The 17,218-nt window shown below is 40.9% G+C and overlaps 1 protein-coding gene across 1 annotated transcript in view; it reads left to right on the forward strand.

Moving 5' to 3' along the window:
- Positions 1-17,218, forward strand: part of NYAP2 (neuronal tyrosine-phosphorylated phosphoinositide-3-kinase adaptor 2) — a 283,964-nt gene that overhangs the window by 233,974 nt on the left and 32,772 nt on the right. The gene's annotated exons all lie outside the window — the stretch shown is intronic.

The raw sequence follows: 17,218 nt of genomic DNA on the forward strand, positions 1-17,218 counted from the left end.
AAGAAATAAAGACATAAGCTACAATGTCATTTAGCCCTTTGTAGTATAATATGTTGCTCTGATGTTCACTTGGTTACATGACTCTGTATGAGAAATTTAGTATGGGGAAAAATCACTACATATAAATTCTCTACCTATAACTCATCCATAGGAATTCAATACAATGACTTAATTTGTGAAGCTTAATTGTGGTTACTGTTAAATATTATGGGTGTTAAATATGATAATGCCATCCTGGAGTGGTTTTTCTCTGCTTCTTAGCTTTAATCTTCACTTTCATAAAACTCTCTGAAATTGTAAATTAAAAGACTAATAATGATACCTCCATGGGAACTGTCCATTACTGATTAGAAAATTACATATTCATCAATTATGTAAAATGTCAAGCTATTTTAAAAACATAACCAAGCAGACTAATTGCATTTTTTCTAATGGAATACAGGGTGCTTTTTTAGTATTTTGGCCTCACTTAAGTAGTCACAGGATTTGATTTATGAATATGTGTGATATCTACAAACCCAAGAGATGAGAGGTTTCTCTCAAGGGGGTGTCTCAAGTGCCACTTAGAATTTTTTGTGTCTTATTTAAAAGTTTAAATGCCTTTATAACTAAATGAATCCACCTCAAATGCTTTTTGGGTATAAAAGAAGTAGAAACAAGAAGACAATGAATAAATAAATAAGTAAATAACACAATTAACCTCACTAAGATAAACTGCCATCTTAGTTGATTAAAACTATTGCAAAATATTACATTTATTGATTTTTAAAGCTTAAAATATTGGATACAGAAAGGAGAGAGCTCTACTTAACTGGCAGAGGATTGCATTAATACAATCAATTTTCCAAGTGCTTTTACCTTAGTATTACATGACTTTGGTAACATAGAGAGGCTTTGTGGTCTTTGTTTTCTTTTGTTTTTTTCCTCTTATTATCTTTATAGCTGTTTCATCCTGAGCCCCTTCAGTTCTCAATGAAAAAGGTTCTTGGGGGTAACTTCCAGATCAGAAACAAGGTACTATCTTTGTGCCTTTGCATTTTCAGCTCTTCATTTATCTGATGGGATGTTCTTCATTCTTTAAAATACAGCAACAACAGAAAGTCCCTCTTGATACTTGTTTGCTGCAATTTTTCTTTCCAACCAGGAGAAATTCTGGCACACAGCCATGTTGTAGATAGGTTGTCAGGACTGCAAATTAGAAGGCTGACCTCTGTGATTCTCTCCTGTGTCTTGTGACCAGATATAGCATTCACCTCTTTCATATTCTAGAACTAATAAGGTGAACATGGCTTAGAAGAACCCTGCTCTGCATCCCTGCAAATTGGAACTGAACTGAAGTTGAGTCCCTTTTGAAGTCCCTCTTCTCACCTCATTCCCATGCTCTTGACTGAAATGTCGCCTTGAGTTACAACAAAGATGACACTGTCCTTTGCTTAGTCACCCAAGTCCTTTGCTTTCACCCAAGGTGAAAGACATTTAAACATACTGGATATTCATACACAAATTAGGAGATGGAATGCCTAGCACTGTCACACAAACAATTACCCTGGTCACCTTCTTAGAAGTGTTTTTTCCAACACCAGAATTCCTGATAGTTATTAAAACACAGAAAGCTTAATAGAAGATGGATAGACTTCTTAGTAGGAAATTTTTGGAAGACCTTGTGATCTTGTACTTTCAAGCAAACAAAAATAATCAGTGAGCCCTGAAATAATTCCAGTAATGCTTATCTACTGATGAATCTGGCTTTAAGAAGGGATGGGACTTTTCTGCTCATAGAGAAGGAAGTGTGTGTGTGTGTATTTCAGATTGTTAATACTTCACCTCTTTTTAGTTTCCTCAATACTGGTTTTTCACGCACCACTTCAGATCATGGCTAGAGCTTTCTGAGAAGGATTGCAGGAGGAAGCAGAAGGGCCTAAAGTTACTCTAGCAGAGAGATGGGCAGAGGTGACCAAAAGGGACTGACCCTTAGCCCTAGGAGCCTAGACCAAAGATGATGGACCACTTTAAAGAATCTAGAGATAATAGTGATTGACTGACCCATATGGGGCCCTTAGTGATTGCCCTCCAGCGCCACTTATATAAAAAGTGGAGGTAATGTTTGCTTGACTTTGCAGTCTGTTTTGGCTTCAGGTAGTACAACAGACGCAAGATTTGTAGAAATGTACTGGAACTTTAAAAAATGTTTAAAGAGAAAATGGGAAACTCAGGAAAGAAACATGAGTTCCAAAGCATTTACAATTTTTACACAACAGATACTCCTCTCTGAAACTCAGAGAGATAAAAATTAGATCTTTTCTTTCTTAATTCACTCCTGAATAAATAGAGCAGTCATGGGACAATTAGGGGAAAGTGACATTTCCTTGGAATTTCATAGCAAGGCAGCCACATGTTTTGGCATTTGTCATAATGCAGATCCTTGGAAATTAGATTGAATTTCTGCGACTGCAATGACAAAGCGCTTTTCTTTTCTTATTGATAAAGGCAAAACTGCATAGAAATCATGTTTTGAACTTGGAGATTATTACTTGCTCTTTTTCTTTCTTCTGTGGTGAAGTAGAAAGCCTGTGCTCAGATGGAAGAAATTTCTGTGGTGAAGTAGAAAGCCTGTGCTCAGATGGAAGAAATGTGAGTGCTATTAGAAACAGCAGATTATGGTCACATTATCTCTCCATCTCTGACTTGTGTCATCAGTGATCCCCGTTTCATTGGAAATGGGTCACCTCCAGTCTTCCTGCAGCAGGTGAAGGAATAGAAACTAAGGAGCAGGGCCATGAGAAAATCAGACTGTCTTTCAAGAAAGGAGCGGCTAGAGCGGGTCTTCAGACAGAAGCACCCACTATCTTTGGAAAAATATTCCTAAGAAATGTTTGTACTTATTTTTCTGAGAACGAAGGAGTTGAGAACCACATTCTCCATCTCTCTCTCACACACGCAAACATACACAAACAGACACACTTGCAACACACTTATGCACACACATTCACACAAACTCTCACATACACACACACACACACCCCACACACATACCCACGCACAAACATATGCACTTTTTAATTAGCACCTCCCCACGTCAAACCAGGGAGTCACAGAGCTAACAGTGACCTAAGTGTTGAACAGAGAACTCACTTTCCCTCTAAGGTTTATTGTTCTAAACTAGATCATCTCTGATTTTCCTTGATGTTGGGGAGGGGGTGACCAAAGGCCATCTGTCACTTCCTTTGGACATACAGTTTGAAATCTGGAGGTCCCAAATTTGCATAGAAATTTAAAACTCACCCCCCAAAGCCATTATCTCTTGTTCTCTGGGCCCGTGTGGGATAAGAACTGCCGTCTCACCCTCCGGTACAGCCGTTGCCCAGACCAGGTCCTGCTCTGTGCTTACAAGCTATTATCCAGGCAAACAAGCCTGGTCCCTTTCAACTTGCCCCTTCAGGATCATTTCTCAAACGTTTATTTCTTTTGATGCAGTCCTCTGGACTCCCCCCAAGCTCCTAACATCTTCCTTGAGCTTGATGACCCTGCTGAGACCTAATGAGAGCCTGCCCGGGTTGCCTGCTGAGCAGAATTCCTTTTCAGTTCCCATGGGCTCCACGGCTGTGTCTGCATGCCGGCATCTGGCCAGATTTCTGAGATAATGGAAGATGGATGTGTTAGCATCTACAGCAAGACGCTTGTCTGGGTGTGTTTCTAGATGTCACAATTGTTTTCTCGATACAGTAAAAGAAGAAAGAACCTAAATCACCAAAGATAGAGATCAGGAATCAGTACCTATGAAAGACTAGGATTTAGGATTTAAGTAGATTCTGTAACAAGGACTTTGCCTAACTTAGTGTGTGACACTCAGTGACTTTCGCTGACCTACTTAATACCCCTCTTGATAAATGTCTCTTTCTACATATCCTTGAAAAAATGTGTTTCTCACACAATCCAATGTAATTTTTTCGCTTGGCCTTGAATACCTTCAGAGTCGTGGAATGTTTCTGCTGGTCCCACAGCCTCAGTGATGCTTTGCCTTAAAGCTTTGAGAAGACCCATGCTCTTTCTCAGACTGTGTGTGAGTTCTAGGCATTCATTTAACTCTCAGACAATCAGCACATTTGCACACAGAACCTGTAGGAGCCTGGAGAGCATGAGGAAGACTAAAGACAAAGGAAGACTGAACACAGTAACATAAATCCACAAGCAAGGGCAGAGCAAGGAATTCTGGTTTCATCCACTCGGCGCCCACCCACATTTCCAATAATGTAAACTTGAAGTATTTGTTCTTAGTTAATATCACCTTGTGTGCATTGTATCAGGTAGAAAAATGAAAACAAAGCTTTTGATTAACTGAAGTTAAAGTAGCCCACAATGTGAGAGCTGTGAGTTTTAGTTTTATTCGGGGACTTACTGAGAACTATATCCTGCAAGTTATAGCTACTCAGATGACTCTGCAGAACTGTTCCAAAGAGGAAAATGGAGGAGCCAGTACACATGTGATTCTAGCAGAGGGGGACATGCCATCTAGGAAACATCTCAGCAGAACGTTACTGCTAGTCCTAAAGAACGGATATCTCAGTTAATGATTTTAGTGCTTTGCTAAGAAAGTGAATATGCAAGAATCCAGGTTCATAAAAAGTTTCTCTTTAAGTATTTATTTCTACAGGACTGATTTGCCTGTTTTCCCAGGGCATGGAGTGTCTCATTCTGATCTTCACCCTGAAAGCAATTCAGGGTGTGTTGCAGGTCAGAGATGACAGTGGCTAACGACTTCATCATTACATGGCATTACCCGAGGACGGGTGACATTCCTTGCTTCACAAGTTCTAAGAGTAGGAAATTTTCAATCCTCTTTAGAATTCATGTGTTGCCATTAGTATAGATGTGACTTGTTTTGCCAAGACCAAAATTCCAGCCCTAGGTTCTGGAACATGTATGCTGAGATTTTGCCTGATCAGTTTCATATACACTGTTAAGTGCCCTTGTCTAGTAGTTAAGGTTTTGTGTGAGATGGGAGAAAGTAGTATTAGTAGAGAAAGGAACAGAATATGTAGGTGGAGAGCACGTGGTACCCCAATTTAACCTGATGAAGGGGCCCTTTTTCTACCATCCCTTGCTCAGGTGTTGAATGAACTTTTCTTCTGTTTGTGAGACCCTGTAATTTTCCAGGTCCTATTAGACCTGAACTAAGAGAATGTTTACATTGCATTTGTACCTGTACCCAGCTGGTTTGATTGTATGCTCAGGGATAACATCATAGTATAGAGATGGCAAAAAACAAACAAACAAACAAAAAAAAAACAAGCAAAACAGAAAGAGAACATACAATCAGGGGAAGCTGAACTCACTTCATTCTTTGCATATAGCTGCCCCACCGCAGAACCTCCTTCAGGCTGTGCCATTGAGTTTTAAATGACTCCTATTGTTTGTTTCATTCTGCATACAAGTTAACCTGACCTTTATTTCCAAATATGTTAAAGCCTGATAGGAGGTGCTTGGAAAACCCCACCAAGTTTACTGTGCAATGTTAACATCTTATTGGAGAAGGATTTATCTGTACAAACTTCAAACTGTAAAATAAAATGCCATCTTCACAAAGATTATGTTACAAAGAATTTATCGTTATTTGTGATAATAATATTATTCACCAAAGAGGTTGGATCTAGGCTTGTGAAAAGTGGAATAAATTCATGTGACAAATAGGAGTGTCGGTGGTTGTGTTGATCTACTGTTGTATATTATAGCATCATTGTATTAAAATAATGCAAGTGCCAAAAAGTAAACAAAGGCTTCTGTGTGCCCTCTGCAGTCTTGCCTGGTTGATTTATAAAAATGGTAGGCTTTAGTGCCCTGTGGACCTCCCTAAATTAGTGTCATATTTAAAGAAGAAGATTTTGTCATTACCTTTCAATAACAGACAAATCCAATAATCTGTGTCATGAAATGTTGGCATGATTTAGCTTCCATTTTCATACAAAGAATTCAGAGGGCAGAAACTCAGAGTGCTTTCTGCGGTGGACCACAATCTGAATTGAGAAATTTCTGCATATTATGAAGGAATTGTGTGCTTGTGTATATTTCACGTGACAGAATATTTAGGATCACTTTTTAAAGGCTGATTGTCTCAAGACCAATCTCTCAATAACTTCAATACTGAGTAGTATAAAACTAAAGAAACCCATCCTTGTGCCTCCATTCCAATCCCCCCACTCAGTAATCTTGCATTTACTCCCTCTGCACAGGAGGCAGAGTGTAATAAAACAAGAAAATGTTCTCTGAGAAATCTTGAACAAATTGACAAGTTAGAGTGAGGATAAGGACAAATGAACACCGAGAGTGCCTGCTACCTGACTTTGCCTAGATCCCCTTATCTATGTATGCCCTGCTCAGCGTCCAAGTTGTTGCCGTAAACCACCAGGGCTATGGGAAAAGGTGTAAAGTTGCTTAGGTATATAATCTAGCATTCTTTAACACATTGGAAAGATACAAGGATCTCTAGGGTTCTTCGATGAAGTCTGCATGATGAAAATTACGCACCATTGATTATCATTTCCGATGAGCTTCTTGTGTTCCAGGACAGTTTTGAGAGCCTTCTTATATTGTTGAAGGTGTGCTTCCTACAGCCCCACCCTGTGATCATCCCATTAATTACAAATAAGGATACTAAAGTGAGGTTACATACCTCATCCAAATTTTGTACCTATTAAGTGTCAGTCTGTGATCCCAACTACTCAGCTGGTTAAAAATGTGCGTGGTAGAGGATGTCAAGATTAAGAATCCTGGCTCCACCTCTTGGTCACTGTGTGTCCTTGAATACATTGCTCAACTTTTCAGAGTCTGTTTTCTCATCTGTAAAATGAGAGCAGTATTATCTGCCCGTGGCGCTAGTGGTAAAGAACCCACCTGCCAAGGCAGGAGATGGAAGAGATGCAGGTTGGATCCCTGGGTGGGGAAGATCCCCAGGAGGAGGGCATGGCAACCCACTCCAGTATTCTTGCCTGGAGAATCCTATGAACAGGAGTCTGGTAGACTATAGTCCATGGGGTCGCAAAGACTTGGACACGACTGAAGCAACTTAGCACACAGCACATGGTTGTTGTAGAGGGTTAAGAAGATAACATATGTATGTAAAGTCCTGGACAGAAATTACCTATTAGAAAAATAAGAATTCTTTCCCTTATAGCTTTCTCCTTCTTCCAAAATGAAAATTTCCTGCTTGCTGACAAGTCCTAAGGAGAAGAGTCATTGTAGTCTGTGGAATTCCGAATAGGACGGGCACAGAGAGATGGTTCTGTCCACCCTGTATTGCTGAGCTTGTATAGAACACCTAGCATGTGGTAATAATAAAAAAGCAGATGGATTTTTTAACGAGTTTTATTACTGACTTTAAGTTCTTTAGACAGCACATCTCTTTATTATAGCATCTGAGACAGATTGATTGATTTCTCCACCCCATCTTGGTACACTTGATAGGATTATCTTTCTCATTCCTTCTCCTCCAAATAGGAAATTAGATATTCAGTTGTTTACCATCTAATAAGGATGCATGTTATTAGATGGTAAATATCGAACAAGATGTCTTATGGTTTAGTTGCTAAGTCGTGTTCAACTCTTGCGACCCCATGGACTGTAGCTTGCCAGGCTCCTCTGTCCATGGGATTCTCCAGGTAAGAATACTGGAGTGGGTTGCCATTTCCTTCTCCAGGGGATCTAATCTAATAAGATGGTAAACATCTAATAAGGATGCATCTTATTAGATGGTTGTAGCTGGCATCTTTTCTTACCTTATAGGTGCCACATATGATTTGGAAGCAAAGCAAGTAAAAGTGGACTAACAGTATCAATTCAGAAATGTCACCAGTTCCCTGACACTGCTTTTCTCTGCTGCTTGGGTTCAGATGTGAATGAACGTAATGAAAATGCTAGAGCTGCGGAGAAGCTGTTACCTGCAAAGACACAGGATACATTTGTTGCCAACTTCGGCTTTTCTTAAAGCTTCCTGGGACCTCAGTTTGAGATGCTTTGTTTTCCTAGCAGCACGTGTATTTGCCTAAAAGCTTGCCCATTATGATATTTCATCCCATTATATCAATTTGATTTTTATATGCCCACTATATTGATGCCACTTGCTTTTGTTTTTCATTTTTATTTTTTTCCTTTTCAATGAAGAAAGCATTAAGGCTATTGGATTATAAATGTTATGGAAACAAGGCAGCCTTAATTTTAACAACATTCAGCTTTGCCAAGTGAATGTGTGCCAAATATAGTCCCAATATATAGAGATCAGTTGCCACTGTTTAGTATTTCTTAGGCAAAATCAGAGGCAATGGGATTTATTTTTTTTAACTTATTGTCATTTTTGGAATTCCCATTTATTCCTCTTCAAATGCCAAGGGTGGTGTAGTTAACATAAGCTAACAATAATATGGATGTGTCTGGGGAAGTGAAGGTGAAGACTTTAAATCAATGTACTATCACATTAGTTTATGCCATGCGTTTTCAAGCCAATCTTTAAAGCTTCCATGTCAAGTTTGTTTTTTTTTTCCTTTTTTAGAAAATAGAGTCTTTGGGAGGCAGCTGAAAATATTTAGCTGCTAAGTTTATTCAAAATGTCAGTAGAGCTGAATGTGAAGCCTTGGCTCCAAGTCTAGAGGACAAGAATTCCTGACTGTAGGTCTGGTTTGAGTTGTACACAGAGGACTACTGAAAGAGTATTAACTGTATTTTACAGAGTGAGAACTCCACTTGAGAACTAAATGCTCTGCTCCCACTCTGCTGCCAGTTATCAGCAGACGTCACATCTTCGAAACCTCCTCCAGCACAAGCTCAAACTGTTAACTTGCATATCAGGCGCTAGATGGGCGGCGGCCAACCTAGTTTGGGGGGTGGGGGTGGAGAATAAAGTAACATTGAGTGGACACTTGGCGCCCCCTAGTGTCTAAAGCGCACTTTGCAATCTGTATTTACATAGTAAGAATTGAATTCAGCAAAATTGCCTTATGTCAGAGATGTTAGCTGTTTGGGATAATGAACATAATGCTTATGGAAATCCAGGAGAAACTTTTGGACCTTGTCTTGGACCTTTTCATTACTTTAGCCTTGTAATTTTTAGCTAACTTTTAAATGCACCTTTCTCTACTCTTGTGTGGCTAGGTGATGAACCACAGACAGTGCTCTCTGAGGGTTACATATTATTTATGAATAGATGAGGCTATTTTCATTGGGATTTATGACATCTTCTGTGCATTGTGATTCCCTAAATCCAGGCTGAGCCTTGAAGAAAGGGGATCGTTACCCCTATTTTGCAGACTGAAAAGTCAAGGAGCAGAGAAAGCCTAGCTGACTGGAAGAATTCCTTCTTGATTTTGTTTGACGTTTAAGTGTTTAACCCTGGAGAAGGAAATGGCAAACCACTCCAGTATCCTTGCCTGGAAAATCTCATGGACAGAGGAGCCTGGTGAGCTGCAATCCATAGAGTCTCAAAGAGCTGGGCAAGACTGAGTTACTAACACACAACAACATGTTTAGCGCACCTGACTTAAGGTTCTTTCCTGAAAGGAACAATCTCCCTTGACCAGTAGACAGATTTACTTATAACTTAAGTTATATGTGGATTAGCAAGAAATGTTTACATCAGGACTCCCCAGCCTCTGGGTTTTAATGCCTAATGATCTGTGGTGGAGCTGATGTCATAATAATAGAAATAAAGTGCACAATAAATGTCATGTGCTTGAATCATCTCAAGACCATCCCTCCAACCCCTGGTCTGTAGGAAAAATGTCTTCCACGAAACTGGTCCTTGGTGCCAAAAAGTTTGGGGACCATTGGTTTACATGATATTAATATTGGTTCAGAGTTAGACTACACCTGACTCAGAATAACAAATATTATACATCCACAGTGTGAGTGCCTTACTCCGAAAGTTCTAGTGTTAGTCGTGCCTGACTTTTTACAACCCCATGGACTGTAGCCCATCCAGCTCCTCTGTCCTTGGGATTTTCCAAGCAAGAATGCTGCAGTGGGGTGCCATTTCCTTCTCCAGGGGATCTTCCTGACTTTATTTTCTACTAGAAATAGCTGTCTTTCTGAATTTAACCTCTTTATAAAACTCACCTTCCTTCATTTTCTTTCACCCATTTGTTTAATTATTCTTTGATTTTCTTGATATTGCCTTATAACTTTTCTAGATTAAAGCTACTTAGTAGAGGGATGAATTTAATTAAGGCTTCAACTGAACAAGGCATCACCAAGGCAGTGGATCTGCAAGAGTGAGATGGGGTTGGGACTGTAACTCCTGCAAGGAACTTGATGTCACTTGAAGCATCCGTCTCTTGAGGACCACAGGCTGGTGTTGTGAGAGCTCAGCCACATATGTGTGTGCCAGGGTGCACAGGCATGCACACTTGAGAATATCAACACTTGAACACATCTGCCTCTCCCCACATTCTGAACCCCTCTCACAAACATGCACACCCAAACACCAGCATCTAGAATATTCTTGTAGGTGTAACCAACAACACACAAAAGATAAATAATACATTCCACAAGATTTCTCCGGGCTTCCACAGCCATCTAATGAGCAGACACTTTAAAGTGGGGGTAGAGGGAGACAGAGCCACGCTGTCACTCCAAAGCCTGTTTTCTAAAGTAAATGCTGCCATCAGTTCACTTCAGTTCAGGGACTCATTCGTGTCTGACTGTGACCCCATGGACTGCAGCAGGCCAGGCTGCAATAGAGTTAGTTAATAATCCCTGGTTGCCATCTATTTTGACACGGGTGGTGTGTGGAATGCTGCATAGAATGACTTTCTTTCCAGAAAATGAGGAAGTTATTTGAAGGACCCAAAGGTATCAAGAGTCATCTTATCCAAACCAGTCAACTTTGAAAGTCGAGTTAAGTCAACTTTGAGTTAGACAAGGGCAGAGGCTTTTTGGGAGAAACCAGCAGAGCCAAAGCCACATCACAGCCCAGGAAGAAACACACTCCGTGCTGTCTCCTTTCTGATACAAATCTCAACAGTGGAGCAGGAACCCTTGAAGAAGCCTTCCGTGGGAAGCATTTACATCCAATGATGGCTTTCCTGGGTTTCATGGAATTTCTAGGTATTTTGACTTCTATATCCATGTGACATGAGATGATTCATATGAAAGCACATTTTAAGCTAGAATATGTAAATGCCTATTTTTAGTCATATAGCATTCAGCATATTTTTGTTGTTGTTGTTAAGTCTTTAAATTTTGTCCGACTCTTTGCGACCCCATGGACTGCAGCAGACCAGACTCCTCTGTCCTTCACTGTCTCCAGGAGTTTGCTCAAATTCATGCCCAATGAGTCGGTGATATCTACATTTATAGATATGCATTGGAAATTGCAAAGATGAGGATTTCAAAAGTCATGCTTCTCAAATATATTTGACCAGAGAACCTCTCTTTTTAAAAAATTTCTCTAAGGCATAGCTCTTTGGTTATAAAGATGGAGACTACAATGGTTTTCATGAAGCTGTAGGCTCTTTGAGGGCTGGAATGCATATTTTCACTTGGACATCTCTAGTTGTCCATCTATGAAAGTGAAAGTGGCTCAGTCGTGTCCATCTCTCTGCGACCCCATGGACTATACAGTCCCTGTAATTCTCCAGGTCAGAACACTGGACTGGGAAGCCGTTCCCTTCTCCAGGGGATCTTCCCAACCCAGGGATCAAACTCAGGTCTCCCGAATTGCAGGCGGATTCTTTACCAACTGAGTTACCAGGGAAGCCCTGTCAGTCTATATATTTTTTAAAATTTATCTTATTGAAGTATAGTTGATTTACAATACTGTGCTAATTTCTGGTGTACAGCAAAGTGATTCAAGCATATATACATATACATGTATATCTTCTTTTTCATATTCTTTTCCATTACAGTTTATCACAGGATATTGAGTAGAGCTCCCTGTGCTGTACAATAGGGCCTTGTTGTTTATCCATTCTATGTGTAATACTTTGCATCTGCTAACCCCAGTCTCCTAGTCCATCCTTTTCCCACTCCCCTCCCCTCTGCCCCTTAGCAACCACAAGTCTGTTCTCTGTCTGCTGTCTTAGTCTGTATTGAATGAATAAATTAATGGTAAGGGTGGAAACAGATGTCTTCTCAGTGTAATACTGTTACAACAATTTCCAGAAGCGTTTGGGCTCCTGGCAGGTGGCTCTATACACAGTCATCCTGTGTGCTCACCTCAGCTAGTTAATGAACTAGTTTTACCTTCTGGTGGAGGATGAGACACAAATGTTAGAGAATCAAAATGCAGGTGCTCCTGGGAGAAGTAACACCACGACTGCAATTTACACTTAAAGAGAAACCTCTGTTAAAACTCATTCCTAAACATCGATTTTTTTCTTTAAACCAGCTTTTATTAATAGACAGTGAAAGAGCATATCATGGAGATTACTTTAGAAAGATAAACTCTAATGATGAGAATGTATATTTAGGACAGAACATAAACTGGGATTGGAGCAGATTAAGACCTTTCAAAGCTGTAACAGAAGTGATTATAAAAACTTTCCTCCTGTGAATAGTTCAATATGAATTTTATCTTTTAAATAATGTAAAGTTTACCTCATATCTATACTTCTGGCACCAACCACAACGTGTGTTCATCAGTTCACATTCTGATGTGTGGGAGTTTTTCCCCACACCACCTAGCAATTCTCCACCAGCAGTTGGGTGTCCTACAATTTAACTCAGTTCTGGTGCTGTCTACCCAGAGAGAGCCCCAGGTCCCACGGGTCCAGGTCTCAGTCCCACAAGACTGCTTCCACTTCAGACATCAGTCAAAGTCCAGGGACCAACCACCTATAAATCAGAGGTTCCCACAACTGTCTCCTCGAGTTGAATTCATTTGCTAGAACAGCTCACAGAAGTCAGAGAAACATTTACTAGCTCACTCGTTTATTATAAAAGGTTACAGCTTGGGAGCAGCCAGATGAGAGAGACGCACAGAGCAAGGTAGGGGAAAGAGTGTGAAGCTTCTCTGCCCTCCGAGCTTTACATCCTCTCTGAATCTCCATGAATTTACCAACCTGGCTGTTCTCCAAACCCCGTTCTTTTTGGTTGTAATGGAAGCTTTGTTACTTTCAGTTCAGTTCAGTTCAGTCACTCACTCGTGTCCGACTCTTTGTGACCCCACGACTGCAGCACGCCAGGCCTTTCTGTCCATCACCAACTCCTGGAGTTTACTCAAACTCATGTCCATTGAGTCGGTAATGCCATCCAGCCATCTCATCCTCTGTCTTCCCCTTCTCCTCCCGGCTTCAATTTTTCCCAGCATCAGGGTCTTTTCCAATGAGTCAATTCTTCACATCAGGTGGCCAAAGTATTGGAGTTTCAGCTTCAGCATCAGTCCTTCCAAAGAATATTCAGGACTGATTTCCTTTTTTACTTAGGTGTGATTGATTAGATCATTGGCAATTGGTGATATAATTCAATCTTCATCCACTCTCCCATCCCTGGAGATTCAGGGGAATAGGACTGGAAATTCCAAGCCTGTAATCATAGAACTGGCTCTTCTGGCAGCCAGCCCCCATCTTCTGCGCTGCCCAGAGGTTACCGCCATAAGTTAACAAACAGCATCTTTATTGCTCTCATCACGGGAAAGTCTAAAGGTTTTAGTAGCTCTGTGCCAGGAATAGGGATGAAGACCAAATATGTTTCTTTTCATAAATCACAATATTGTCAGGGAGGAGGAAATTTTCCTCTACCCTTCTAGGTTATTCTGGCTGATTTAAGAATCAAGTGCACGTGAGATAGATTAACAGGAGAAAATCAAACAGAAGTTTAATAACTTGTAAAGGTGGGAGACACCGAGGGGAATTGAGTAACATAACATACCTAAGTGGCCGAAATCTTCATCTTAAATGTCAGCTTCGGCTAAAGACAGAAGAGGGTGTTGCGGTAGTGATTTGGGATTTCAAAGGGGATGGGAGCCAATTCATGTAGGTATGGAAAAGCAACAATTGGTAAATAAGTATTTTCTGTGTCAGGCAGAGACGATGGGACACAGAGAGAATTTTAACAGACTTTACTGGGTTCTTCTCTGTCTACACAGGTAGTTCATCTAGGGCAGTAGCTTACTTCCTGGAATAGGTCCTCTGTCTACATTCTTTAAGGCAGTTAGGGGAAATGTCAAAAGTTCTTCCTGAGTGTTTTAAAACTTGATTTTTTTTCTAGCTTGAAATAATCCGCATGCCAAAGAGACGTTTTGGGGTGGCAAATTTTGTTTCCCTACATATCACAGTCTCTATATATTCTACTGTATTTTACTTAACTTCATTTAGATTTTTCTCTGTACAAAATTTTATTTAAGGTTATTAAAGCTGAATTCTTATTTCTTGCTTTCTCTCTTTTTTTCCTATTGTTTTACTTCATATTTGCTGGTTAGATGCCCTAAACATAGGGCTTCCTGGTAGCTCAGCTGGTAAAGAATCCGCCTACAATGCAGGAGACCCCAGGTTGATCCCTGGGTTGGAAAGATCCCCTGGAGAAGAGATAGGCTACCCACTCCAATATTCATGGGCTTCTCTGGTTGGCTCAGATGGTAAAGAATCTGCCTGCAATGTGGGAGACCTGGGTTTGATCCCTGGGTTGGGACGATCACCTGGAGGAGGGCATGGGAACCCACTCCAATATTCTTGCCTGGAGAATCCCATGGACGGAGGAGCCGGCAGGCCCCAGTCCATGGGGTCACAAAGAGTCGGACACAACTGAGCAACTAAGCACAGCACAGTACAGCCCTTAACACATGAGAACTTGACCTTTGGGTGATTCCATACTCTACATGCTCAAAGAATTTCTACAACTAATCCTGAAGCCAAATTTATTAATAAATACAGAGGCAAATAGTTAAAAACAAAATTTTAAAAGATGTGAAAATCAAACAGCTATTTGCTATTACAGTATACTGAATTTAAAGAAAGTCTGCCTTTTTGTTGCACTGTCTTCGCAAAAGGAGTTGCAAGAAGGGGACTGTTTTAACACAACTGCTTGATGAACTGAGTGTGAGGATTTGCTGAAGCTACCAGTAGAGGGCAGCACCTCATCTTTCTTGACCTGCTTTAAAAGTGGGTCCAAGCAGGAATGATTCATTTCAGTATTGATCACGGAGATGGAAAGAAATGAGGTGCAGTAATGAGGCCAAGAGTCCCATCTGGAGCAGAACACATCATCTCTTTTCCCCTCCTCGTCTTTGTCCATCATCTTTGCTTTCCCTCCTCACTGCTGCCGGGACTTTGGGCAAAGGGCCTGGACCCAACGAAACAGAATTCACTGAAACATATTTCTAATAGTGATTTGACAACCTTACATTTCACGGCTCTGCAAACAGTCACCTGGAGTCTGAGGAAGAATAGATAGTGTGGATAAAATTAATGTTTGGACATTTTCCCTTTTCCTTCTCTTTCCAAGGCTCCTGTGCTTTACATATCCTAAAATGCTGTGCTGTCTGCTTAGTCATGTCTGACTCCTTGCAACCCAGGGCTGTAGCCCACCAGGTTCCTCTGTCCAGGCAAGATTACTGGAATGGGTTGCCATGCCCTCCCCCTGGGGATCTTCCCAACCCAGGGATCGCACCCAGGTCTCCCATATTGCAGGTGGATTCTTTACCAGCTGAGCCACCAGAGAAAATATCCGATAATACTTCACACAAGATTCTCCAGCTCCTGAGGCCCATGTTCCCTATGTACCCTGCCATCTCTGCCCCACCAGCTGAATTCTAATAAGTAACCTGTACAACTGCCAGTGCTGATGTCTAATCCGGGTGTGACTGCCACTGCCACCTTGCAGTAACTGGCATTAGCTCTTTGGCGTGGTGTTTAGTCGCTAAGTCGTGTCTGACTGTTTGTGACCCCATGGACTGTAGCCTGCCAGGGTCCTCTGCCCATGGGATTCTCCAGGCCAGAAGGCTGGAGTGGGTTGCCATTTCCTTCTCCAGGGGATCTACCTGACCCAGGGATATGCTAATTGTTTTCATACCTTCCCTCAACAAATGCTCATTGCCCACTTGATCAACAGCAGATCTTCTGACTGATGTTCAATAGTTGATACAAATGCCTTGCGTTCAAGGGAACTTCAGCCCAGTAGAGGATACACACACACACAAGCATGCACACATGTACACACACACACACACACAAGTGTGCATGCACACACACACATTTGCAAGTAGTATAATTAAGAGGAAAGTGTACAGAAGACACAGGGACTGAGTTTTGAGAGATGGCATTGAAGGAGGTCAAGCATGATTTTACAGAAGAGGAAATGGCCACAGTTTCCCTGGTGGCTCAGACGGTTAAGGATCTGCCTGCAATGCAGGAGACCCAGGTTCCACCCTTGGGTCAGAAAGATCCCCTGGAGAAGGGAATGGCAATCCACTCCAGTATCCTTGCCTGGAGAATTCCACAGACAAAGGAGCCATGGAGAGCTACAGTCCATGGGGTCACACAGAGTTGGACATGACTGAGTGACTAAGACTTTCACTTTCTTGATATTTTAATAGAAGAAGGTAGAAAGCCATTACAGACAGGGAAAAAAGATTTGCAGAAGAATAAGGTGCCTGAAACCACACAATGTGAACAAAAAATGCAAGCAGTTTAGCATGATAGTAGTTACAAAAGTTGAGGTCTGAAAATCTGAAGGAAGAATTATAAAATGATGAATAACAAGTAGTAAAGTTCCTGGGGAATTCAATACCAGAAACATAATTATTCTTATAATTCCCATTTTACAAATAGGGAAAGTGATCCACGTAGGGCAGAAATCTGCAGAGGAGCTATTTCTTTAAAATTCAAACTTGAATTACCTGAGGTCATGTCACGGAAGCCTCAGATGAAGGTGGACATGGTTGTAGAGGAAAGCCTTTCCCCAGACAATTAGAAATGCAAAGAGGAAACTGTTAACCCCAATAAATCTTCAATTGGAAAGCTAGCACACTTGTATATTTTTCAACACACGAATATATTTTAATCATGACACTTCATCTTTAGGTAGTTAAAGTCTGTATGTCCTAAGATCAAGGACATTCTTCTAAACAATCACATGCGAAAAATGTGAACAAATTGGAAAGATTCAATATCATGGTTTCAAATAAAGCACCTTTTCAAATACCTACAAGTGCACCAATATTATGCGCCTTCCCTGTTCAGGAAAGACTCAGTCAAGGATCATATATTATACTTGTTTCTCATAGTTTTTCAAAACAATC

This window comes from Giraffa tippelskirchi, chromosome 3 (assembly GCF_054371585.1).
Source record: "Giraffa tippelskirchi isolate mGirTip1 chromosome 3, T2T-mGirTip1v1.2.pri, whole genome shotgun sequence".
In the NCBI taxonomy this organism is placed as follows: domain Eukaryota; kingdom Metazoa; phylum Chordata; class Mammalia; order Artiodactyla; family Giraffidae; genus Giraffa; species Giraffa tippelskirchi.